General features: G+C 39.0%; 1 pseudogene; it reads right to left on the bottom strand.

Moving 5' to 3' along the window:
• Nucleotides 1-13,225: 13,225 nt before the first annotated feature.
• Nucleotides 13,226-24,185, bottom strand: LOC121486994 (annotated as a pseudogene).
• Between the last annotated feature and the right edge of the window lie 2,677 nt (nt 24,186-26,862).

Below are 26,862 nucleotides of genomic sequence, written 5' to 3'. Positions count from 1 at the left end.
TAGGGAATGAAGTGGGAAGATCCATTTTTGGGTGGTTCAGTCTTTGACATATTAAGATTTGGGTCTACAGGATTTCTAAGGGGATATTTTAGTTGGATGTTTCATTTAAAAGAAGGGAAGGGAGAGGGCAGCCCGGATGGCTCAGTGGTTTAGTGCCGCCTTTGGCCCAGGGCATGATCCTGGAGTCCCGGGGTTCCAGTCCCACGTCGGGTTCCCTGCATAGAGCCTGCTTCTGCCTCTGCCTGTGTCTCTGCCTCTCTCTCTGTGTGTCTCTCATTAATAAGTGAATAAAACCTTAAAAAAAAAAACAAAATAAAAGAAGGGAAGAGAGAAAGATTCATCAATGTAGAAAAATGGTGGTTTGAAGTCATGGATTGACATGGAAGGAGGAGATACCAATAACCATTTTGAAAGGTCTGCCCGAAACATACAGTTTTCCTCTAAAAACTCTCCCTTACCTGACCCACAGGTGGACATATTTGAATGATGTGACTTTACCATGGACTTTACCATGTCCTAATTGTCATTGCTAGTTGGTCCAAAATGGACTAATCAGAATATATCACCCAGGGGTTTGGACATTGGAATATCCTTACACAGTGTCTCTCTAAGTTTGGCTATGGAAAAGTAAATTCAGGAAGTATGGGGCAACTTTATTTGGCTATGAAAAAGCTAAACAAATTAAGTTCAGAGGAATGGAGGCAAGTCTGGGGAGATGAGAGAGAAAAGCTCCATATTGCCTAACAGTTTTTGAGACTCTGACAGTCCTTCATGAAGCCTTGGATCCCCCAAAATTCTTCCGATAAATCCTAGTCCACCCCCTCAGACACCTCGTTTTCCCCTTAATCTTGTATGGAATAAAAATGTTGCAAACAGAGGGAGAATTAAAATATAACTATTCTGAAAGCCTTAATGAAAGTATGAATCCAAGCAGTAAGTAGTAATAGCTACTAACAAAACAAGAACTAAGTAATCAAATATTATGTGTCTTCTAGATGGAATTGTATAGCATTACCTATGATGAATCACTGCTAGAAAATCAAACTTGGGTCTGATCAAGTCTCTAAATCTATCTGACAGTTTATAGGAAATACAGGGTCCAGGGGAACATGTTAAACTACACCATGGGGGTAAAATCGGTAATATCCAGACTGTGACAAGCATTACCAAACAAATTATCTTATTTTTTCATGCAAAACAAAGAGAGGAGGTGGGAGAGTGATCCAAAAAGTTAAATGAGAGTTAAGGGACACATGATTCAATTTTAATATATAGACCTTATTTTGATCTTGAGTCAAATTTGTTAAAATTTATAACTAAAGAAATTTGTTTCCTGACTGGACATTTTATGATATTAAGGAATTATTATTTTTAAATATGATAATACTATTTTTAAAAAACAGTCTTACACCCTTTGAGATACATACATAAGTAGTAACAAATGAAAAATATAATTTCTGGGATTTCCCTCAAAATTCTTAGAATGTGGCAGAGGAAAGCAAAGAGTATAGATGAACTAAGTTGGACCTGGAGTTGATAATAATTGAAGCTGAGAGTTCATTATATTATTCTCCCTACTTTTTATGTGTTTAGAATTTTCCATTATAACAAGTTGGTTGCTTTTAATAACAGCTTGACATACCCAGGAATTGGCATCTGAATATCAATGTAATATATCATGTTAATAAAGGATAAAACCCACATGATCATGTCAATAGATGCAGAAAATATATTTTACACTTGTCAAACTAGAAATAGAAGGGACTTTCTCAACATGATAAAGGTCATCTAAAAAAAATCAGTAAACAAGACACTTAATTGTGAAAGCCTCAGTGCTTTCCCTCTCAAGATCAAGAACAAGACTAGGATGCCTGATTTTGTTATGTCTATTCAACATTCTGCCAGAAGGTCTAGCCAGCACAGTTAGGCAAGAAAATTAAATAAATGACATTTAAGTTTTAAAGTAAGAAATAAAATGATCTCTATTTGTAGATGATAGGACCTTGTCTATAGGAAATCCTAAAAAATCCACTAAAAAATTTCAAATAATGAGTTCAGTAAAGTTTTCAAGACATAGATCAATATACAAAAATCAATAGCATTCCTATACATTAGCAATGAACAATCTGAAAATGAAATTAAGAAATCAATGACATTTTATTAGCATCAAAAAGAACAAATAGAATATAAAAAACCTTCAATAATTTAACAAAATACTACAAAACTGGTAATCTGAACACCCTAACACATTGATGGAAGAAACTAAAGACCTAAATAAACGGAAAGAAATGTCATGTTCATGAATCAGAAGGCTTAATATTGTTACAATGACAATTTTCCCCAAACAATTGACAGATTCAATGCAATAACTATTCAGATCTCAGCTTGCATCTTTTCAGAAATTAATAAGCTGATTCTAAAATTCATAAGGAAGTGCAAGGGAATAAGAATGGCCAAAACAATCTTGAAAAAGAACAATGTTGGGGGACTCACACTTTCTGATTTTAAAACTTAGTTTGAATCTACAGTAACCAAAATAGTGTCATTTTGGAGTAAGGATAGACATATAACTGAATGGGATAGAATTGAAAGCCCTGAAATAAACTCTTACTTGTAAGAATGGAAAGTGCTTCTCCCACTAAACAGTCATGACTGAAAGAAAAGAGAACCATCTTTTTCCCAAGGGAGACGGAGAGGTGAGCCAGTTGGCCCTACTTAATTTTGATAGCATTAATATATAGCTCATTAGAAAAATGAAAAAAATTAGAAGAAAAAGCACAAGGTCTTGTTCTCATGTAAAAAAAAAAGTCCATGAAAATCAGAACACACAGATAAGAGGAAAAAGGAAAAAAGACACTAACTACCACTACAGTGATGATGACAGTAACAGTCGATATTTATACAATATTTACTAAATGCTGGGTGTATTTCTAAATATTTTCAACATATTAAGTCATTTAATACTCACAAAAATAATAAATACCACAAAAATCATAAGTACCATTATAATTCTCTTTATATAGGCAAGAAAACTGAAGCACTGAGAGTTTAAGTAACTTGCCTGCAATCAGAAAGTTACAAGTGTAAAGACAGTGGTTCTCAACACTGATTGCATATGAGAATTATCTCAGAACCTTGTAAAACACTTAATGGTCAGTCTATATATCAGACCAATTAAATTGCACTCTGTGGTGTGTTCTTAAATCTCTCCAGGTGATTTCAATGTGTATTCAAGGCTAAGACCCACTATATTAAAGCCCAGTTCTTATTCAGTGACCAGAGTAAGAGGCCTACTCACCTAATGGCACAGTGTCCTTTGGCTTAAAGACAGTGACTTTTCAGAAGATGGTTCCCAGAGGCATTGCATGAATATCGAAATAAGAGTGAATTAAAATTGTCAGATCTCCACGAAGACCTTGGATCTGTGTTTTAACCACTCTACAAGGTAACTGTGATGCTAGCTCAAGTTTAGGAACCAGTAATACAAGGATTAAGGCAACTTCTTCTTTTCTTGTACCATGGCTTAAGAGACTAGAGGTGTGCATTTAGTGCAAAGCTCCATGTATAGATGTTTATCCATGGGCAAGTGTTTTGCCTGTGAAGTCCTGAGATTCTTCAGTTGTAAAGTGACAGGAAAGACAAAATCTCTCACATATGCTCTAAGGTTAAAACTCTGCATTTGGATAATTTTTCCCTAATTTTTAGAACTGATTCAAGTTCCTTGATAGTTAATTTTCCTAAACCATAAAGAAGTACATTCTAATTTCCAGACATGAGAAACATGAGTTTAGCAAACTCATGCTATACATGAGTATAGCAAAGTGATTAAGACCATTAAGGCTCCTGACGCTATCTAGGTTTGAATCCCATTTCCACCTCTGCCTACCTGAACTTAGAAAAGTTTTCAAATTTGTGGGCCTAAGTCTTTATTATAAAATTGGGTTCCTATCCATACCCACTTCTTAGACTATAGTAAGCGTTAAAAAAAAAATGTGCTTATAGAACACTTAACATCAACTCAGGCATACACCGAGCTCTCAATAAATGAAAGTTATATTTACAATTATTAGTAATGTTTTTCCATACTGGATGTTACACAAAATGTTATTTTCAATGTTTCTCCCATTTCCAGGCATACCTCAAAGGCAGGTATGAATGAGAAAGCTTTGGAAATTATAAGAGAAAGTGACTATAGAGGACATGAGGCTATGAGCAGAGATTATATAACAAGAAAAATCATTCTGTCCTAGAGCTGGTAGGGACCTCATCTACCTTCTAGGTCAACCCTCCATCCCTGTAGATCTGGAGAAAGGGGCTATGTTGGGATAGAGTCTTGGCCTTGAGGGGGCAGCAATTTATGAAGCATTAATGGGTGGGGTCCTATTCATGTATGGGACTGGAGTTGGACTTCTCTAGAGGCCTTCAACCTACAAATAGACTACTATTAATTCAGAGTGAAAAGAAATGCCAATGTAGGAAAGAGAAGATTTTGGATGGAGGAAGTCACACATCGTCTTAATCATCAAACCAAATGTTAAGTGTCCTCCAACTCACCAGAATGCTACTGAAAATAATGCATCTTGCATACTGATAGGTGTTTCATCCATTGGAAAGTTTTATGTCAGACACTCACAGGATTTATTACTCATGCTACAAAATTCCCCATCCCTTTCCCGTACCAAATACTAATTTTTTAAAATACACATGAGATGAAGGCCAATGAAAGGGGAGGATGCAGAATGGACTTAAGGTTGAGAGTAACACAGAGCTGAGGAGGTCACTGGAAGTTATTCTTGGCTATGAGAAGGCAGAAGGGGGTGTTGGTACCTGAGGCCAGAGGCATGAGGAGTAATTGCCAGGTGTAGAAAGCAGATGTGGGAGAGTGTTGAGGACAAATTGTACTCTCTTAACAATTTTATGTATTTTGAACCACTGGTCTGTAATAATCTGCTACTCTTTTAGAAGCAGAGAAGGATGCTAAGTAGAAGACCCTGAATCGCTTTAGTAATACAATTCTTTCAGGAAACAGCCATAGTAATTTTCTGGGGCTGCTGAAACAAAATACAGAGGCTAGAAGCCCAAAATCAAGGTATTAGCAGGGTTGGTACCTTCTTAGGGCAGTGAGGGAGAATTTGTTTCATGCATCTCCTAGCTTCTGTTGGCCTCAGGCATTCCTTGGCTTCCAGATGGTGTTCTGTGACTTCATGTTTCCTCCTTCTGTATATGTCTGTCTCCATGTCCAAATTTCCCCTTTTCATAAGAACACAGTCATATTGGAATAAAGCCCTCCTTAATGACTTTATTTTCATTTGATCATTTGCAAAGACCCTATTTCCCCCTTAGGGCACATCCCAAGTTACTAAGGATTAGGACACTAATACCTTTTGGGAGGGAACACAGTTCAACCCATCATATAGCCCTTGCTTGGGTCCCATCTCTGGTTAACATGAGGCCTATACAAATTTTCTTTGGTTACTCAATTTCTTGAGTCTTCAGTGTTTTAATTCAAAGCTGTATGGCTTGCAGGCACATTCACTACTGCCTTCCACCTAGAGAACTGTAGGGGTCCTGAACCTCTCTTCAAGGCATCCTCTCTGACAGAGAGAAGCCTCAGAGTCCTCTTCCTAGAGCTGTTGACAGGTAGCTTTTGCACAGAGAAAATGTAGATCTGAGAGAAACTTCAGGGGTCATGTGGTCATACAATAGAAGAGTGGACTGGGACACAAAATCATTCTTGTTCAGGTGTATGGCAGAACCAGTTACAAACTCAGTGTCCTTATTTGAAGGGCAGCACTCTTTCCATTCCACTTTTGACCAACTCAATATCATACCAGGCACTATAAAAGAGTCAAAGGAAGTATAATATTCCACTGAGTTAAGGATGTGCATTATCAAACATTTTTAAGTCTTTAGACTAGAGATGCTATTTATAATCAATGGCAAGTCTAATTGGAAGCATTTTCTCTTTTTTAGTGGAATAGAACAGTAAACATGCATCTTATTTGGGTGTCTTAAATCCAATAAAATATAATTTAAGAAATAACCCCAACATTCTAGGTATGTCCTCTCTAATTAGGAAGATAATATTATGTCATTTGTTGTCATAATAAACATTATTAAGACAGAATATAATTGAGAAGTTTGCACTAACAGCTTTGGTTATAGAAGGCAAGAGGAAGAAGAAGAAGAAGAAGAAGAAGAGGAGGAGGAGGAGGAAGAGGAGAGAGGGGGAGGAGGAGGGGGAGAGAGGGGGAGGAGGAGGAGGAGAAGGAGGAAAAGAAGAAAGGTCGATTGAAAATTCAAAATCAAAAAGAAAATTCAAAAATCAGAAAATGCTCCGCATCACTTGCCATCAGGGAAATACAAATCAAAACCACAATGAAATACTACCTCACACCAGTGAGAATGGGGAAAATTAACAAGACAGGAAACAACAAATGTTGGAGAGGATGTGGAAAAAGAGGAACCCTCTTGCACTGTTGGTGGCAATGTGAACTGGTGCAGCCACTATGGAAAACTGTGTGGAGGTTCCTCAAAGAGTTAAAAGTATATCTGCTCTACGACCCAGCAATTGCACTGCTGGGGATTTACCCCAAAGATACAGATGCAGTGAAACGCCGGGACACCTGCACCCCGATGTTTATAGCAGCAATGTCCACAATAGCCAAACTGTGGAAGGAGCCTTGGTGTCCATCAAAAGATGAATGGATAAAGAAGCTGTAGTCTATGTATACAATGGAATATTCCTCAGCCATTAGAAACGACAAATACCCACCATTTGCTTTGACGTGGAGGGAACCTGGAAGGTATTATGTTGAGTGAAATAAGTCAATCGGAGAAGGACAAACATTATGTTTCACTCATACGGGGAATATAAAAAATAGTGAAAGGGATTATAGGGGAAAGGAGAGAAAAGGAATGGGAAATATTAGGGTGACAAAACATGAGAGATACCTACTCTGGGAAATGAACAAGGGGTAGTGGAAGGGGAACAAGGAATAAATAAATAAAATCTTGAAAAAAAAAGAAAATTCAAAACCATCATGTCCCTACCATTCCCTTTCTAAACCCTTGCAGTATCTTCTTCTCTTAGGATGAAGGCAAACTCCTAAATTCCTTACATGTACTACAAGTCTTGGTATGTTCTGGCACTTCCCAAATTCCCATCCTCATCTAGCACCACACTTTTTCACTTTCTCCACAGCAGTCGTCGTTGTCGTCGTCTTCTTCTTCTTTTTCTTCTTCTTCTTCTTCTTCTTCTTCTTCTTCTTCTTCTTCTTCTTCAGATTTTATTTATTCATGAGAGACATAGAGAGAGAGGCAGAGATGTAGGCGGAGGGAGAAGCAGCAAGCTCCATGCAGGGAGCCCGATGTGGGACTCAATTCCAGGGCCACAGGATCACAACCTGAGCCAAAGGCAGGTGCCCAACCACTGAGCCACCCAGGCGTCCCTTTTTCTTTTTTCAATCTATCATATTTCCAGCCACTTCCTACTACAGGAATTTTCCCATACCCTTTACTCTTCATGGAGTGCTTTCCTTCCATTCTTCAATCAGATAACTCTTAATCCCTCTCCTGATTTCTTTAAGAGACGCTTCTAATTCCCTGAATAGGTCAAATTGGATCTTTATGTGCTCCCAAAGTGACATGTATCTTTTTCTTTGTAGGCCTTGCTATAGACATATAGACTCCTACATTAATCTGATCATTTGAGTAATACCAGTTTCTTCTATTAGACTTTGAAGCTCCTTGAAGATAGATTCCTGTCCATTGTGCCCCAGGACCTAGCATAAAGGCTGGTATATAGATAATGCCAATAAATATTTGTTGATGAATGAATGAATGATGAACCTGTTCTTGTTTATAGAAGATGTCATGATAGTTTTATGATTTGACCTTCATCTTTTAAAATTCTGGGCAGTGAACATAGAGAATATCTCAGTCATTGGGTCACACAAACATGAAATAAAATCCCAATTCTGCCTTCAAAGAAATTATTGAGATTATTAAATTAAATAATATACAAAACACCTATGCAGTATCTGGAGTGTAGATTAACAATAAATCACAACCTTAATTGTCGGTATTACTTGCTTATCTCTAAGAGGCTGTTTAGGGGTAGGGGTCATGCCTGAATTTGTATTTTTGTACATTTGTAGTACCTTCTGCCTGTCATATGTCCATAAATGTCCATTGGCTGAACACATGGAATTAAGGTTAAAGAAATATTTCTGAGGGCAAGTACAAGAATGATTGAATTTGCTTTTTATCTAGATCCACATCGAAATAACAACTTAAAAGACACCTCTATGTTTTTCAAGAAATTGTTTATAAAAAGTAGAGAATCCTTCAGAATGGTAGGAAACTTTATCCCATATCTCTCCCAGTGCAAATGTTCTTCATGCAACGTCTGTGATTCAGTGGCATTTTCAGGTTTGTCACCAGTCCATGACGTTAAGGCGGAAAGGAATTCCTAAATCAAATCATGGGGCAAGGCTTATTAATGCCACTGATTTATGAATTTCCACTGTGGTCCCCAGGGCTACTCACAAGATCTTGGCTCCTACCTGCTTTATCTGGCTATCATTTTTGGCTACAAGCCTCCTAATATAGAAAGTTTGACACAGTATGTTTATGAATACATGTCTTTTCTCTCATTATGCCTAAATTTTGATGAGTCTTTTAAATCCCTGAGTATTGGCATTTTTTCAGCATAAAAACATTGTAATATATTTTTACCATTGATCATTGATTTTAGTTCTATTTTATAACACTATTTGTCTATGTATTGGATATCTATTCTCTAAGTGTCCTTATAATTTTGTTCTTTTTTTTGTGAATTAACTTTTACTTTGAGATTATTGTAGGTGTAAGAAATAATAGAGATCTTATATACCCATTGTTCAGTTTTCTTCCATAGTAGTATCTTGCAAAAATATAATATAGCATCACAAACAGGATATTGACATTTCTACAACTTACCAATTGTATTCAGATTTCCCCAATTTTACTTGTACTCATTTGTGTGTGTGCATACTTAGTTCTATTAATTTTATTACATGCATTGGTCCATTTTCCAACTCCACAGTCAAGACACAGAAGAATTCTCTCACCACAAAGTTCTCTGATGTTGACTTTTATAATCACATCCAACTCTTTGCCCCAGTCCTTACTTTGCTCTTTTTCTCTACATTACTTTTATATTTATCTACTACATTACTGTTTGGATTTTCTGCAATATCAATCCTGCTCTTCACTGCTTCTAGCCTAAATGGTAATTCTACAGACATACTCTTTTTCCTCATAGTCCTTTTTAAAAAATCGTATTCGTATCTCCTGATGTGTTATTCCCTTTTCCCCTTGTAGCTATTTTCATATGAGCATGAAATTGGGTAGAAGCCTGGGGAGTCATCTAATCCAGGGAGGCAAATTCTTGGAAAATATGCTGACAGATACTTCTATACTTCATATAATGTGGGCTTATGGCTTGCAGTTCTCCAAAGCAAAAATATGACTAATCAATTGGATGTGGCCTACAAAAGCAAATCTGTTTGCCATTCATGTTTTTTTTTTCCAATCTTTCATTTCACAAATGAAGAAACTAAGGACAAATATAAGAGAGTCTGTACAAAATTGTCCAGGTAAGATTGGTAAATAGATCCATATCTGAAAATGATGAAATGGAAAACTAATGCCATTTGCATTCTTTTAGTTCCAAGTCTTTGCTTGGCCTCAAGGATGTTTTGCATCTAAGCTGGGTATATGGTACTTCTGGATGACAAAGAGTTCTCAGGAGGCATCTGCTGATAACGCTATTTTTCAAAAGTGTTCTCTGTCTGAAGAATTTCCTGCCTAAATAAGGCAAAAGAAGGAAAGACTATGGACCCCACCTCTAGTTTTATTAGTCTTCTCTCCCCACATTTCTCTTCAGCTAGTCAAATCAATCTTTTAAAGTAAGTAGGGGAAAAAAAATAAAGCAAGTAGGATTCAATCTGGTGTGTAACTAAGAATGCAAAATAGCACTAGTAAGAATGGATAATGAAGTTTTTTATCTTGATCACAAAGAACACTGCCATGTATTGTAGACCTCACTTCAGAAGAGAGGCAGCATTATTTAGTGGTTAAGACTATACATACTGGGTCCAGCTTCCCAGCTTCTGATGTTTGAAGCGTATTTTCAGCCCTTATTAACTTGTGAGCTTGAGCAAGATGCTTAACTTTTTATTGCCTCAGCTTCTTCATCTGTAAAATGGGGATTATAATATCAGTACCTGCCTTATAGCAATGTTATGGGATTAAATAAGTCAAAATATACAAAGCACTTGGAAGGGTTCCTGGCATATAGTAAGTGATATATAAGTGTTTTCAATGGTTATTTCACCATTTCCAGATATAATGTATCTCATGATTATGATTACATAATGATCTTAAGAAGTAGATATTGCTTTTTTCGTGGGGGAAATAAAAACTTAGGAAGTTACATAATAAAAACAAATAAGTACCAATTTTGAATAGAGCAGAGAAAGCTAATATTTCCACTTGGGGAAGTCATGGAATAGTCAGATAAGTACAAATGGAAGGAAGGAGACTAGTAAAATATGAACGGATGGAGAAAAGAACAAAACATGTCATACCCTGCATGTCAGGTCTCCTGGAGGAGGAAACAAGATGAATAAGACTTAGACCAGCAATGCCATTTCACTCCTCACCTAATTATGGGGCATCAGTTAAATATATACCATGATGTAATTATGATGAGGAACTTAAGACAATAAAGAAAATAGAGTCCTAGTCTCAAATGTAAGTACTATGTATTCTGCCGGGAGAGAAGTGGAGGGTAGAGATGGTGATTTTCATGCCCTTTTATTATATTATTTTCTCATAAATTTCTCAGCACTGAGTAGGTGAAATTTTCCAAAAAGATAATATGTTGAGGTCCATCCCTATTACTGAAAATGTCATCAGAGTTTGTCCTCCCAATGATGGCACCAGAATAAGGGTTGCAAACTCAAATACTACCGGAGCCAAAAGGATAAATCAATGAAGCATTCTGGGTATAAGTGCAGGAGCACTAGGCAAATAAAGGTTGAGGTGTAGACCGTGGAAACCTGGGGAACACACAGCCTATATAAAGGGCACCTATTCTTCACTTACAGTGAATTATTGCCAGGACTTTTAAATCCTTGAGAGAATCCAGAAATCTGAGATTTAATGTGAAAGCCCTTTATTTTTAAATACTGTATGAAATTGTAAACAAAACTACATGTGCCAAACAAAATGTGTTTGAGTGTCATTTCTTAGCACTTGGGAACCAGCTGGGATCTCAAACAAGCAACGACATACAGTGGGTGCTATTGTCTTTCCAACTCTGAGAAAACCCAAAGTTCCTGCTCCAAAGCCCCCTGCCAGATACCCTCTCCTCTACTCTATCCCCTCACGCCTATTGGCTCCCCAGACAATAAGCTGGACAACTTAAACCAAGAATCTTACTGCCAATGTATTGCTGCTGAGATTTTCAAGTTTCAAATCTCTGGTTTAGAGTGAGTCATCTCAGATTCAATTAGTGGAGAGTTCCTCTGGGTTTGTCACTATTGGCAGAGGGGAAATGACTCAGACAGTGGAGTATGCAGTGCCTAATGGGTCCAGCATGTGAGGCTTTTGAGATTGCTGGGTATAGTGCTCATGGTGCCCAAAGGGAGCACAGAGGAGGGCTAAAGGTTGCAACGTGTTCTCAGCTAAACTCATTGCTGGCTCTTTTGGACTAAAAGGAATTTGAGATATTTGCATCTGACCTCAAACATAAAGTAGGCCCAGCACCTCAAGGATATGTATTATTACAAGTTCTCTTGTTCCCTCCCCATACTTGTTTCCTTCTATCTCCCCAAATGCAGTTTACATTTGGTATCACCAAACTGTGCAGTTCTCCCAACCCCCTTTCTTGCTTTGTAAATGACAGTCTGTCTTCCTGGAATGCCTTTGGCTTTATATTTATAATTTTGCCTTGCATTTCACAGTACCTTATACATGAACAGGCAGTCAATAAGAGTTTATAGAACTGTATTGAACTGAAATACTACACAGCCCTAAAGTGACCACAGTGTGACCTATCTCAATCTTATGGGCCAGACCTAAAAAAATCATTGACTCAGGCTCTGCCATCTAAGTCCCTCTAAGTGATCTATGAGATGAGTGGAATTATTAGAGCTGAGAAAATGGGAATGTACAAATAATTGAAAAGCCAGTAGTTTCACTCTAGTGCTATCATTCACTCAAATTTAGTAAACATTCTTTGAAAAAATACCTTGTCAGGCATTGTTCTAAGTACTTGGGATACAACAGTCAGGGAGAGGAATCTGTTTCCTCCTTTAAAAGAACATTAAATTCAATGAGGAAAATTCCACAGGATAATCTGATAGAAATAGAATAGGTAGGGTGGAAATTCAGATAGAGTAGCAGGGTTGGTCTTTCTAGGAAAGGAATGTTTGTGTTTAGACCTAAGTGATGAGGACTTAGCAATGCTAAGAGGAAAGAAAAAGCATTTCCACAGAGGAAACAGGAAATGCCTGGAGGTGGGAATTTACTTGGTGTGTTCCAGAAAGAAAAGCCAGAATGGCTGGAGCAGTGTTAGAGGACAAGAAATAAATTTTAAGAAGTAGTCAGGTGCCAGAGAATGAAGGGCCCTATGAAGCCACAATAAGGAATCTGAACTATTCTGAATGTGATAGAAAACCAGTTTTATGCAACTTTCTTTCATATCATGACTTTGCTCTTGTTGGCATGGAATGCCCCATGAAAGGAGGAGAAACAATAGAACAGAATAACTGACACTGAGATGGAGCACTGGATGGCCTTTTGCTTATGAACTAAATTTCAGACAAATTTATTGTGAGTATTGAGATCAAGGCCTTGGCAGTGCTACTCTACAAGGTACAGTATTGTTGATACAATTAGACACGGGCAATGTCCTTTCTGATGCATACAGGGATCTTTGTGGGCCTGTATTCCTCCTTTGCATACAAGTACATTGTTTCTCAAAACTTAACATATATATGAAACACCTGCATATCATGTTAAAATGCAAGTTCTGATTTGGTAGATTTGGGGTGCTGCATTTCTTTTTTTTTTCTTTTTTAGCTGCTTGATGAATAAGTTTATAACCTTTATCTGAAAAATCTTCATAGAAAATTGTGGTTTAAAAAAAAAAAAAAGAAGAAAACTGGTTTGTTTATAAGCTCTCACCAGCCCACTCTTGAGCTCTAAGGAAGCTTATTTTCTTCTGATCTATCCAGTCTTTCTTCTGAGCAAGAGACATTCTGGGACAGTTCCACCTTTACTTTTTACTTCTTTCTTAGGCTTCTTCTCATAGCCTGGATTCTCTCATATAACAGTGTGAGCTTTCTTAAACATGTTCTCCATCATGTCTGGAGTTACTCTGTTGTTTATGTATTGAGATAATTGTTTCTTATAAGCATCTACTTCTATTAGGTAATGCATATAATCTGTAACATTCTGATCCATAATGTACTTCCAATGTACTTATGCATTTAATTCCTTGCTTTCTCAATCATAACTAAGGAATCATATAGTACTGCAATGGGTAGACAAGCCTCCATCCACAGCTCCCTTGAGTGCCCCAAGAACTTTATTTCCAGTAGTAGTTCTAAGACGCCTTGCATCCAAATAGCAGGTGAAGGCACCAGGTTGATCATCAGTCCTTTCCATATTGTATTCATCTCTGGTCACCTCCGATTGGCCTTCATAGAACAGAACTTGTCTATGCCAAACCTGTTGAAAAGTCTGTGGGCCAGCATCAGGCTGGTATAATATGCTGCATTATGATTTGTCATGCCAACCTTCATACCATACTTTGGGAGTTCATAAGCATAAGCTGCACAAACTATCATATATCATATGTACAGGCATAAGCAATCTGACAAATGATACCTCCATTGGTTATATGAACTATCATCCTGTATTTAGGTGTGTTGTACTTACTTTTATCAAGAATTATCAAACATTTTTTACTATAACAATCAGTTTTACCCTCTCATCTTTTTCTAAATTTCACTTGGTATCTCTTGAAATAAGCCTTATTCTTGACAACCTTTAACAAATCGCATCCTAAGGAGCAAAGACTGGTGTGTTAGGCTAGCTAAGACCACCAGGGTGCTACATTTCTAATAAGCTTCTAAGTGATGCCGAAGCATCATATAGTTAGATCATGCAGTCTGAAGACTACATTTTAAGAAGCCAGAACTAAGGCCCCTTTGACCAGGATGTAGTTAGATTCCTTCACCTGTCTCTAATCTACTTGTTCAGATTCAATCCCCTTGGTTCCAGAGCTGTAGTGACCTTGTATAAAGGGAAGTAGAAGATGAAAAGGCACAGATACAATTTGAAATCATACCTAGGCCCTTGGGATCCTGAATTAAGTAGTGAGGCCAGATGGACCATGTTAAGTCAGTGTCCTATACATGTTAAGTAGTCACTCTAGATCCCCCTTCTAAGGCACAAGGACCATTTGTTCCAGAATCTCTTAGAAGACAGAAGGCAATTTGAAACAAAATCTGAGTCCTGAGCACCCAGAACTGGCCAATAGGGCCAGCTGACCCTGATTGAATGGCACCCCATTTCTATCTCCAGAAACATTAGGCTCCCCCAGCTTGTTCCTATAAGCTCTCTTTGTATTGCTTCAAAGTCTTGCACAGGATATTAGCCACTTCCTTCTCTATAATTCATCCTTCCACTTTGCCATCTGGAATATTTCTCTTTCACAAGTGCCTAAGTTGTTACAGTTTGAGGCAGTTAAATCTTAAATTTGCCATTTGGGGAAATTTATTGTTTTTAATGCCTTCTTCCTCAAATTCAGATTCTGTGGTTTGAAACAGACTCCAGCCAGGATTTCTGCTTCCTGGCTGGATATCTAGTGGTCTACCCTTTTCAGGTCTTCTCTGGGTTTATTTTTCAGCTTCCCACTGGTGACTACCAAGGGTTTCTTCAAATCACTCCTCCCACTACATCCATTAGTTTCTTCCATTCCATCACTGCCCTGAATGCCTTGGTCAGACCCTTTATGGTAGAAGCTAAGATAAGAGTTACTGGGGACCAGTAGGCTGTAATTTCAATGGCAATACAAAAGTCTTACTGTGTCTAAAACATCCTCCTACTGATATTCCAAAACTTGCCTTTAAGAACCATTTGGGCTATGGATCATATAAACCTTAGGTAGAAATAAGTACAAGGTAAACAATGAGATTTGAGGGGAAAGAGACCTCACAGTTGTTGAATATTTACTGGGTGTATAACTCTGAACTGATGGAATAGGTAACATTCCTGTTCTGTAGATGAAGAAACCAAGGCTCCAAATAATTTTCCCAAGGAATCCTGAGTTACAGAGTGGTGGGATCAAGGCTTGAACAAGAGCTAACTCAAAGCCCATGTGTTTGTCATCAGGTTAATATTGGAGGGTTAGGTGAGAAACAGGACACCACGCAAAGGATGAAAACTGGGTTCTGGGATATTTGAGGGTGAGATAATCAAGCACAATCAAGTCAGGAGACAGAATGGACACAGAATTTCCCGAACAACGTACCAGCTACTAGATAGATGCTTCATATTGAACTAACACTGGCATTTTTTCAAGATTTTATAAGCTTCTTATTTGTGGCAAGAGCCATACTTCCAGTCTGGTTACCTTGAAGCTTGCAAGTAAAAGTGAATGGCAATAATTTGCTTTATGAAAATTTTGAGTAGGAGTGGGACAAGATTAGTTGAGCCCTGGAATTTTTCCATGATTTTCTTTGAAGAGGTGTATTCAAGTAACAATACCCTGATGGTTCTCAACCTGTTGGCACTTTGGAATAGTTAGTGTACCTGGGTTCCATCCAAGACCAACTATTGGGTTTCTAGCTGTGGGACTCTGGCATTTATGCTCTCTGAAGCTATCCAGGACTGATGAGATGCCAGGGTTAAAACCACAGCCTCAGGGTAAAAAAGCTTACTATTTTTTCTTGCTCTGATAAGGATAGAGCTAAAACACTGCACAGTTCTAGGGAGCAGAGGAGCATAGGGAAAGCTTTCTATGCTAAAAGTTGGAAAACTGAACTTTAATCATTTGGAAGGAGAAAAAGACAAATTTTAACCACTTTATAATTTTGTCAGAGAACCAACCACCCAGAAATTCCCTTCATCCCACATTTTGATGAGTTCAACTTCCAATGTTTAACCTTCATGGAATCAAGGTCAGACGTGAATTTGGTAGTATTTGACACCCACTTGGAAATCTCAATTTTAAAACTACTTGCACTACATTCAAGGTCTCCTATTTGCTAAAGTACTGGCAGCTAGGGAAAATGCTGCTTCATTGATTTTAGACCCAGAGAATCTAAGGGACATAGTAGTTATTTGTCCTGATCAAGGTTGCTTACTAAGTCATCCGGGAGCCAGAGCTAGGTCTCTGCCCTCCTAGAGCTGTCTTCTTTAAGTGGAACAGCCCTTAAGATGCTCCTAGAATATGATGAGAAATACAACCATCCCTATAAAATTCACAGCGGATGCTAAGAGGAAACAGTCTGTGTACGGAGCTCAATCCAGCCTCATAAAGCTGCCATTATGGGGCATCACATAGGGGGCATCATATAGGATTATAGTCCCAACATTTTAGCAAGTCTCTCTCTTTTAGGAATTGCTGCAAGACCCCAAGATGAACTATGTCCCACTGAATCAGAAATGAACTGTAGAAGATGGTGGAAACTTCAGGGAAAGATGATCCCCAGCTAGCATTTACTCTTCCCTGATGTGTTCTGGGCCTATCTCTTGGGATTTATTACAACTCAGAAAAAAAATAAAAGAACTAAATTCACAATATCTAAATGAGCTTTTTGCCTAAGAAATGGTATGGTCAAGAGAGAAAACATAAAAATCCCATAGAGTTGAACTGGACTTTTTTAGAGATCATCTAAGTCAGTGTACCTGTCAGGATTGGGCAACAAATGGAAATGTCTTCCCCATTTCACATGAGTTCATTTTACTGGTAGAATGCAATCCAAATGCAAAACCCTAGCTGCAGGAAGTCTGAGAAATATAGTTTTTGTTTCTAACCACTGTAAATAGAAGGAAGGTAAAAAGAAAGTTTAGAGAACCAATCCAAACATTGGCCCAAACCAGCAGTTTTCAACCCGTATACCATAGGATAGTGAGGTGTAGCTATATGTTATTTTTTTTAATTAATTTATTTATTTGAGAGAGAGAGAGAAAGAGAGAATGCACAGGAGGAGGAGCAGAGGGTGAGGGAGAGAGAATTTCAAGCATACTCCTCACTGAGCATGGAGCCTCCAACATGGGGCTCAGTCCCAGAATGCTGAAATCATGGCCTGAGCTGAAACCAAGAGTTGGGCGTTTAACCAACTGTGCCACCCAGGTGTCCCCCATTTTATTTTTTTAAGAGATTTTGTTCTCAAATGAATTTGAGCCATGCTTGGCCAAAGTTGAATATGATTCTTTACTGAAATATGTTTCAGTCTTCAATATCCCTGCATGCAGCCCAGTTCTTCATATCTTGGGAAACATGAATTGGGTAAACACTTATCTAAGCCTATCATACAGATGAGAAGACTAGAGTCTAGAGAGATTAAATAGGATGCCTGAAGTTGAATAGCCAGTTATAGGCAAAGTCTGGACCAGAATCTATGCCCCCTTAAACAGCCTGAAGTGTTTTTTTCTGCTAGGAGGGAATAAGAAAGAGGTAGGAGTGGCAGACAAGCAAGAAAGAAGAAAGATGAAACTGACAGGAAGGCGAGAAGGGCTAGAAATCTAGAGGAAGACTATACATCTATGTCTCCCCCAGTTACTCGGAGTAAAAAATACAATACACTCTGCATGTGTCCTGACCCAGATGCAGAGTGAATTCATTAAAGAGGTCGGAGCCCTGAACCCACATTTCATCCCTTCCCACATATGCCTGGAATATGTTGATGCTTTGGCCTCAATTAGTAACAGGGAAAACTAGTTCTGTGGAACATGTCATCTTTATAAATAGAACTAGAGTCCAGTGGTTTCTAAATAGTCAGGAGATGCTCTGTCTTCTGGTGTCAGCTATTTATTTGTATTTCCGTTTCAGAAAATACACCTTCTCCGGTTCTAGGCTTTGCCCCATTAGATGTTTGCTCTCCTGCCCCAGATGGGCTACACAGATTCCTGGCCTCTTGACTCAAACCCCTGGGAACAGGGCCAGTGGGCACTTTCTGTTCTGGTCCCTGCCAAGCTTGTCACTGTGGTGAGGATGTTTATATTTGATAGTAATTCCTCCTTTAGATGGTGCATTTAACAGAAGGAAGGAAAGAAAAATATCTTTTTCAGCCACTATGCCTTAGTGGCCATATCTCTTTTTCTCAGTCAATCTGCGCACTTGTTAATTCTTTTTAACAAAAATTTTAGTGTGTCAGTTCTCTCTGGTTTGGGTATATTTTGTCACTCATAAGAAGTAAATAGTAATTTTGAAATGATGCTGGGCAATCTGGTGATGTTATAGTGCAGTCTTTCCTCCACTCCTGCCTCTCTCTCTCACTCTCTCTCTCTCTTTTTCTCTTTTGCAAGCACTCTTCCTCAGGTAAATAGACAGAAACCTAGCCTCAATCAGCAAAGCTGAAAGGAGGTTCTCCAGTAAGGCAACACTTCCTTTTCTTATAGACTTGATTTTACATGAACCATTCTGGAAATAGGCAATTCAATACCTTGTGAAGCAATTTATACTCTAGATAGCTATTTATCTCTATTAGTCAACACATGTTTGGTCACAAGTAATAGAAGAGCCTATTAAAACTGGCTTAAATACCCCCTCACACCTACCCCCAAAAAAGGTAATTTAAGGATCACTCAAAGAACAGTTAAGGAGTAGACCCTCTTCTTATATATGCTGGGTCCAGGAGCTAGAACAATGTTACCAGGACCCAATTTCTCTCTCTCCATCTCTCAGTCCGGCTTCTTCTTTTCTTTTTTTTAATTTAAAAGATTTTATTTATTTATTCATGAGAGAGAAAGAGAGGCAGAGACAGGCAGAGGAAGAAGAAGACTCCATGCAGGGAGCCTGACGTGGAACTCAATCCCGGGTCTCTAGGATCATGTCCTAGGCCGAAAGCGGCGCTAAACCTCTGAGCCACCCGGACTGCCCAGTCCTGCTTCTTCTGTGGAACCTCACCTTCAGCAGACTTCTCTCAACCAAGATGCTCCCAGGTGCTCTAGACTGATATCCTCATAGCCCCAGGTCAGGAAAAAGAGAGATTCTATCCTCTGATTGTTCAAGCAGGTCTTGAGATGAGTCTCACTGTACCAAGTTCAATCACGTCATCTCCTGAATCAGTTACTGGCCAGAGCTGTTCATTATTTGCTTACCAAGACCTGGGTCATGGGCCTACTTCTGGAGCCAGGACTGAATTGTTACTACCAGGAGGCAGGGCAATAGATGCTGATCAGGAAAAAATACTCTCAATTACACTCTATTTATCCATCATTCATTAATTTTGCAGAGATGAATTGAGGACTTGTTTTGTGCTAGAAACTAGGGATAAAATCCTGGATAACTTCTACTTTTCCTTCATGATGCAGCTGAAGAGTCATCAGTTTTATGATGAATTCCTTCACTGACACTCCCTCAGCAGAGTTTGGTTTTTTCCTCCTCATGCTCCTGCTTTTCTCAGTAAATACCTCCTCTATGGCATATACCATTCAGGACTATATTGATATCTCACTGTCTTTCTCCCTACAATATCTGAGGACAGATATTGTGTCTTATTTACCTTGGCCTCCACAGATACCAACAGAAGGCACAAAGCACTCAAAAAACTTTTGTTGAATAAATTTTTGAGGAATGAGTCATTTATTTAATTAGTGAATCAGTACATGTGTTCCCAGTTCTTGGGGACTTGGAAACTCTCAGGGGGAAAGAAATCCATATGTAACTAACTGGAATACAGTGTGATCAATGTGGTCCACAGCTATATGAGCAGAGCTGGGAAGCAAAATGGAAGATGTTGTATAACAGAATTAGTGAAAATTTTTGAGATATTTTTTGGCATTTCAAATCTAAATCTATCTCCCTATGACTTTTACCTGCATTTCTTAGTTCTTCATTTTTTAATAATTGAATAATGCTATTAATAATTAATAATTAATAATGCTATTTTTCTAGCATCTGGGACAACTCCTGACAACACATAAGGCACTTAATCAATATTTCTAAGAGAATTAATCACTTTTTCTCAGCTACATAACATTTGTATAAAGTTAGATACCTTATCCTACTCTTGGATATTGTCTGGAAATGGCTATATCATTGTAAGATTGAAAATACTCAGTTCTCTGTGTCAGTATGTCTGTAGCCACAAAATCAAATTAAAAATTGGTTGTTTGAAACGTGAATTACAGTTTCTTTTAGGTAAAATATGGTCAATGGTGCTTGCTTTCCAAGCTAATACTCATTAACTGATTTGATGGATTTTGGTGTGGCCTGGGACTCAGAAGTTAGAAGCCTCTAAATAGTCCCAGCCCTCATTTGAGGTTTGAGTTGGGCTCTGGGCAGAACTGGGTCAAATCAGTCTTGGCCTCCCTTTACAGCTGATATCCCTCTTCCTTCCTCTAGTGTCTCACTCATCCATGGCCTTCTGTTGCACTAAGGCTTCCATAGCTATGGTGGCCTTGAAGATGCACTACTCAGAATTCCTGCTGTGTGATGGGGACTATGATTGATAAACAACCCCAGAGGCTGTACTCCAAATCCACCTGCCATCTGCTCTGAGGCTTTTCTTCCCTTGGGGTACTCTCAGCCAGTAATTGAGCACAAGAGGGGTACTAAGGCAGGCTCATACCTGTGAGGTACTAGATACGTTGGCTCTGGAACTCTCCTTTAGCCTGGTCAAAGATTTCCTAGCATTGTGCTGTAGTCTGAGGCTCTGCCAACCCAGTTATATGTCCTTCCTCCCCTCTGGCCTGCACAGGGTCAGCTCTGTACTGTGGTCAGACAGCTCTTCTTACCCTCTCCAATTCTTTCTCTGTTTCTCTCACAGACATTTTCCGTGGATCTTTTACATGTCTAATTCCATCTTGGCTTCTGCTTCTTGAAGAGCCAGAAGTAACACATTTGTGACCTTGAGATTACACACAGAAGCATGCAGCATGGAGATTTCTTCAACCCCAACTGATGTGCATTTCCTTGCTTGGGGTATAAGACAGAGTGATTGGCCAGTGCATTAAGGAAGTATTGATTCAAACAAGAGGAGTCGCATCTACCTAATGGAGCTGAAAAAGATCTGAGACTCTTAAAAATGCAGTTAGCACCCAGTCTTCCTCAAAACCCTAAGGTCAAATAGATGATCTGCTCTTTCCCATTTCCTGACTTATATTTCAGATTGTTTCTTGTTTTTACTTGATTTATACATTAAAATTATTTTTGAAGATTCATTTTGATCTGATTTTACATGGAAATAAATGGGAGTAGAAAGAAAAGGTTTCCAATGCAAATTTTATGAGTTGCTGCCCCTTCGCTTCCCAGCAACACTACATATGCATCCCAGTCAGACTGAGACATTAGACATGGCAGGGGAGTAACTTGGAACCTTGTTACAGTTTTCTCTGTTCTTTACATGTCTGTTCAACATTTACTCAGAACATAAAAAATATTAAAAGTAAATGCTTTTTTATGTTCAAAATAAAGATATATTTTCCATGTACATACTACACATGATTTTCTGAACTAGACAATTTCTTGAGAGGCATATTAAACTCTTTAAGTGTAGACATTCTAACAAATCATCTCCAGGAAAGAGCACATACAGCACCATGAATTTTTCAGTTTCAGAATTTCAGCAGGCTGGATGGTTGTTACAGACTCTGAGAGGTACAGTCTCAAAGTTAGTGGTGAAGTCTTATACACAGCACATACTACCACAAAAAAATATCAACAGGGAGAGATTGACAGCAATAGGGAGTAGTCAATTGCAGCCAAACCAGTTTATGTCTCACCAGTTTTATTAGTAGTGACATATAGAGACCTTAATTAACTGCATCTTTCTTTACTCTAGTTTTATGCCAGTAACATTTTGGTAGCCCCTATTGACTGGTTCTCTGGACAACTGCCTACTGGCTCACCCATTAATCTGGTCTGTATCATCTTTAGCCTGAGGTATAGAATAAACTCAGCCTGAAATACCATGTCTTCTCTATGAAACACCTCCTGGAGAGCCTGAGTGCCATCTGGCCAGAGGAAGTCTGGGGAAAGGAGAGCCTTGTAGAGATAGATGAAGGGAGTGGTGCTGGTCATACACCTGGAAAGCAGCAGACAGTTGTGACAGGAAGTCACAAGTTTTTCTCACCATCTGAGAAGGAAAGTCTTCAGAGAAAGAAGGGAGGGAGTAGTGGTTTTCAGTTTTGCCACTCATCCTACCATCAAGAACATTAGGCAAAGTCTGACGAGGTTTTTTTTTTTTTTTTTTTTTGCGTTGTCACAACTGGTGGATAAGTTCTATTAGCATCTAGTGGGTACAAGCCAAAGATGCAGCTAAATATCCTATAATGTACAGCAAAAAAATTATCTGGTCCAAAATATCAGTAACACTGAGTTTGAAAAACTCTGCTAGACCCAAGCTTAGCTCTAAGGCCAAGGCTAGGATAACTTATGGGTATTTTATTTCCTTTCCAGGATAAAAGCTTTCCTACAAAGCCCACATCTTTAATTTTTCAACCTTGGTTTGCCTTCTTCTTGTCTAAGTCCTTCAGGATCTGGACTCTATTCCACACCTTCACTCCATACTGGTGGAAAGCATGGGTGGTCAGAAGCTAGGAGGGAGGGAAAGGCAGAGAGCTTTGATTTAAGGTACTCTCCATCTTCCCTGGCTGGGCCTCTCATGTGTACCCTGAGGCAGTCACAGGAAGGGAAGTCCTTACAGGCTAACAAGGAGACTGGGTTCAAGAATTAGTGGGGTCCAGATTTGTGCAGAGGAGGGAGAACTTCCAGGAAAGGGGCTCCTTATTAATGGTTATGTGGGAAAAGGAATACCACACATGTGATATGCTTATGTTCCATTTATCTAATGTTTCCATGAAGTCAAAAACCTTATCCTATGTTCTGACTATCCGCAAATGTATAACAAACCATCCCTAAATTAGCAGCTTAAGGCAATTTATTAGTATCTCTCATAGCTCTTGGGTTGGCTGGGTTTATCCATGTAGTTTTGCTTGGACATCTCACATGTGATGATAGTCAGATGGTGGTTGAGGCCACAGTCATCTGAAGGCTTGACGGGCCTGGATGTCCAAGACAGCTCACTAATATGGGTTGCATTTATTGTTGGCTCTTGGCTTAGAACTCAGCTAAGGTGTACCAGAAATGTCTATGTGTGGCCTCTCCATGTGGCTCAGGCTTCTTACAGCATGGCAACAGTCTTCTAAGAGGGAGTGTGTGGAAGACAAAACTGCAAATCTTTTCATGACCTAGCTTCAGAAATCTCAGATTTTGGATGGTTAGAATAAAGTCACTGAGGCCAGCTCAGATTCAAGAAGAGAGAAATTAGACAACTTCATTTGATGCGAAGAGTAACATGCATACACAGGGAAGAAAGGGATTGATTGTTGCTATCTTTGATTGTTTACTACTTCCTACTCTTTGGCGTCTCAAATTCTCCCTCCCAACCTCAATGCCCCAAACTAGAGGGCCCAGCATAATGCTGTGCCAAGTGGGGGAGAACCAATATGGAGTAGTGGGGTTAAGACCATTGATGTTTAGAGGCAGGGAGACCTGGGGTTGAGTGGGATTTTCCACTTACCATCTGTGGATCTTGAGCAATTTGTCTAACCTGTCTGAGTCTCATTTGGCTCATTTGTAAAAGGGTGTTAATATATATGTACTTCCTTTCTTTGTACCCGTTTGGGGCATGGGGGAGGATGCTGATCTCAATGGATTCCTTTGACTTTCTGGCTTCTGTTTAGGTTCAGCCAATGAAGGATTCAGCAGGAGACTGGAGAGCACAGGCAAGACAGTTTGAAATATTTATTTCCACTGAAATGCTACAGATCTGTCATTAGCTGTGATATTCCATGACCACAGTTTCTGCAGGGCAACTTACCTTCCTGGCTCCAGCTCTCACTGCTTCGTTGCTTTGCCTCTTCAGGACTAGAGGTAAAAAATCACTTCTCATCGTTGCTTTGCTTGGGTGCTTTAACATCTTTCCTTGGTCCCTTTAACTCCATCCATACCCATGAAAAGGATTGCTCTGTAAATTATCCCAACATTTCACCGAAGTATGATTCAAGGAAGCCAGCAGTTTCCTCCCAAGGTCCTAAGAACTACATCCACCAATGGCTTCCTGTTGGTATCAGGGTGGAACCCAAACTCCTCCTCACAAGGCCCCCATAGCCCTACTAGATCTAGATCCCCCCCTCCTGCCTTTCCAGCCCCACTGGACTATTTGACTTCTCTGCATCTGGTGCCCTGACCTTAAGTCAGCTCTTACAATGCTCATTCCCACCTCTGTTCCTTTATGTCTTCCTGGAAATCCTGCCTTCATTATCCCTCTTCCCTTGCAGAGTTAACTCCACTTGCCTTCAGCTCAAATGCTGCTTTCTTAGGAAAATCTCCATAAATCACTAGATTGGGCATTTTATTTGTTCCTTAAATTTCCTTCATACTTATATCATAATTTATGCATTTGGTTGATCAGTCTGTCTCTCCTACTAGACTATAAAAGGCAAGGGATTGAACTCCTAGAAACAGAAAGTAGAAAAGTAGTTGCCAGGGGCTGGGAAGTGGAGGAAATAGGGAAAGCTAGTAAAAGGGTATAAATTTGAACTATAAGATGAATAAGATCTGAAGACTGAGCATTTAACATGGTTACTAGAGTTGATAACACTGTGTTATATAATTGAAATTTGCTAAGAGAGTAGAACTTGAATGTTCTCAACAGAGAGAGAGAGAGGAGGGATAAATACATAAGGTGATGGATGTGTTAATTATCTCACTTGGGGGAATCTTTTCACAATATTGATGTTTATCAAATCATCACATTGGACACTTTAAATATCTTACAATTTTATTTGTCAATTATACCTGAATAAGGCTGGGGCGGGCAGGGGGGAGGCAGGGAATGGGCACCATGTCAATTTTGGCTCACTTTTATATCCTCAACATCTAACATGGTACCCCAGTACATTGAGAATTTTTTTATCAATACATATATTCTAAAATCACAAATCTTGTCACTAGAGGTTAGAAAAAAACGAGTTGGTGCTTCCAAGGTCATTTTAAAAAATTAGATGTGGTAAGGATTTGAGTCACCAGATTTCCTACAACTTAAATTGCCCCTCTGCACCTTCAATTCCTTTTGGATATTTTTAGAAACCATGTGTCCAAACAAAGCTCTGCAAGGAAAATTTATACCCCCACCACTACCACGTGTGTGGTATGCAGCAGAGCAGAAAAACAATCAGAAATGCACTTGATGAAGGAGAAAACAGCAGAACGTGAGTCCCTGGGCAAAGCATCTTGGAGAAGTAAGCCCAACAGCTGCTTGCATTAAAAATGATTGCTTTATATTTATGGCGGACAGGCAACAATAAGCAGTTTATAGCCTATAATCTAACACAAATGACTTGGGAAAATAGTCTTAATAGATAGTTCAGCTGAGTGTCCCAGGGCGTTAGGAAGCCCAGCAGGGAACACTCAGAGTTGGCCTTCATTGATCTGACAAATCCTCACTGACTGGCTACATGTTAAACCATGTCTCTGTACAAATTTATATTCTCTCACTTAAGGAGACTGCAGAACACCCGTCAAACTCAGGGGACACAGACTCTACTAGATATTCAGCCCCCAGAGTTCCTTAGAAACTCAGTTCCCCAGGCTTCTTAGAAACTAAACCCTCCTCCCTGGGCTGCATCAAGCCAGGGAAAATGAAGCGTGACCTTGTAAAATATCAGTTCCTGGCTATTTTCCCCCCTAATTGTGGGGATGTTATCATGGCAGAAGAAAAATATCATTTTCTGCACTCCATTCTGGAAAATGATATCCATCTGTGGGAATGCTGAGCAGGCATGATTGCTTGTGGCCAGGCGTGGTATCAGACTGACAGGCTGAGTGAAAGTTTGGTGTTTATAAGGGGTCAGCTAGAAGAAAGGAAGTATGTTCTGGGGTAATTTGTGTTCTCTCTGCCCTTTCTTCTGGTCCTCTCACCAGTGTCTTGGGTCTTTTTGTTTTTCAGTGACACCAACTTGAACCCAGAACACCACCTTGTATCATTAGTTCTGTATTGTACATATGTATTCCTAACTAGACTGCATGATCCTCAAGGTCCATGCTTCAGATCACTTTGTCTCTCCTGGACCTTATTAAGACAATCCTTTCTACTAGAAATAATCTACTTTCTGTTAGAAAATAGTAGTTTTGTGTATGAGAAACAGTACAGCCTCCCACCCCCTAACTGTAGGTAATATTTTGTGTTGCATTAATCCCCCCACCTGTGTTAAGTTGGTCTAACCTATACTCCCATTTTTCTTTCCTTATAACAGTTAAGAACTTAAGATCCAGTACCAGGTAATTAGGGGCCAACATACCAGCTCATGCATCGTGGTGTGATCTTTGGGGAGTTATTTAACCTCTCAGATCCTCAGCATTCTTTTCTGTAAAATGTGGATAACAATGACAGTCATCTCACAGGGTTATTGTAAAGATGGAGTGTGATGTGTACAGTATGTAAATGTTGTCTCTACAGTGCTTGCCAAGAGTTAATACTCAATCAGTGTTAGCTTCTTTCTATAGTCTGGATGTTTATATCTTTTCAAAATTCAATTGTTGAAATTCTAATGACCAATGTAATGGTA

This window comes from Vulpes lagopus, chromosome 3 (assembly GCF_018345385.1).
Source record: "Vulpes lagopus strain Blue_001 chromosome 3, ASM1834538v1, whole genome shotgun sequence".
NCBI lineage: Eukaryota > Metazoa > Chordata > Mammalia > Carnivora > Canidae > Vulpes > Vulpes lagopus.
This window is presented reverse-complemented; position numbering and strand designations above follow the sequence as displayed.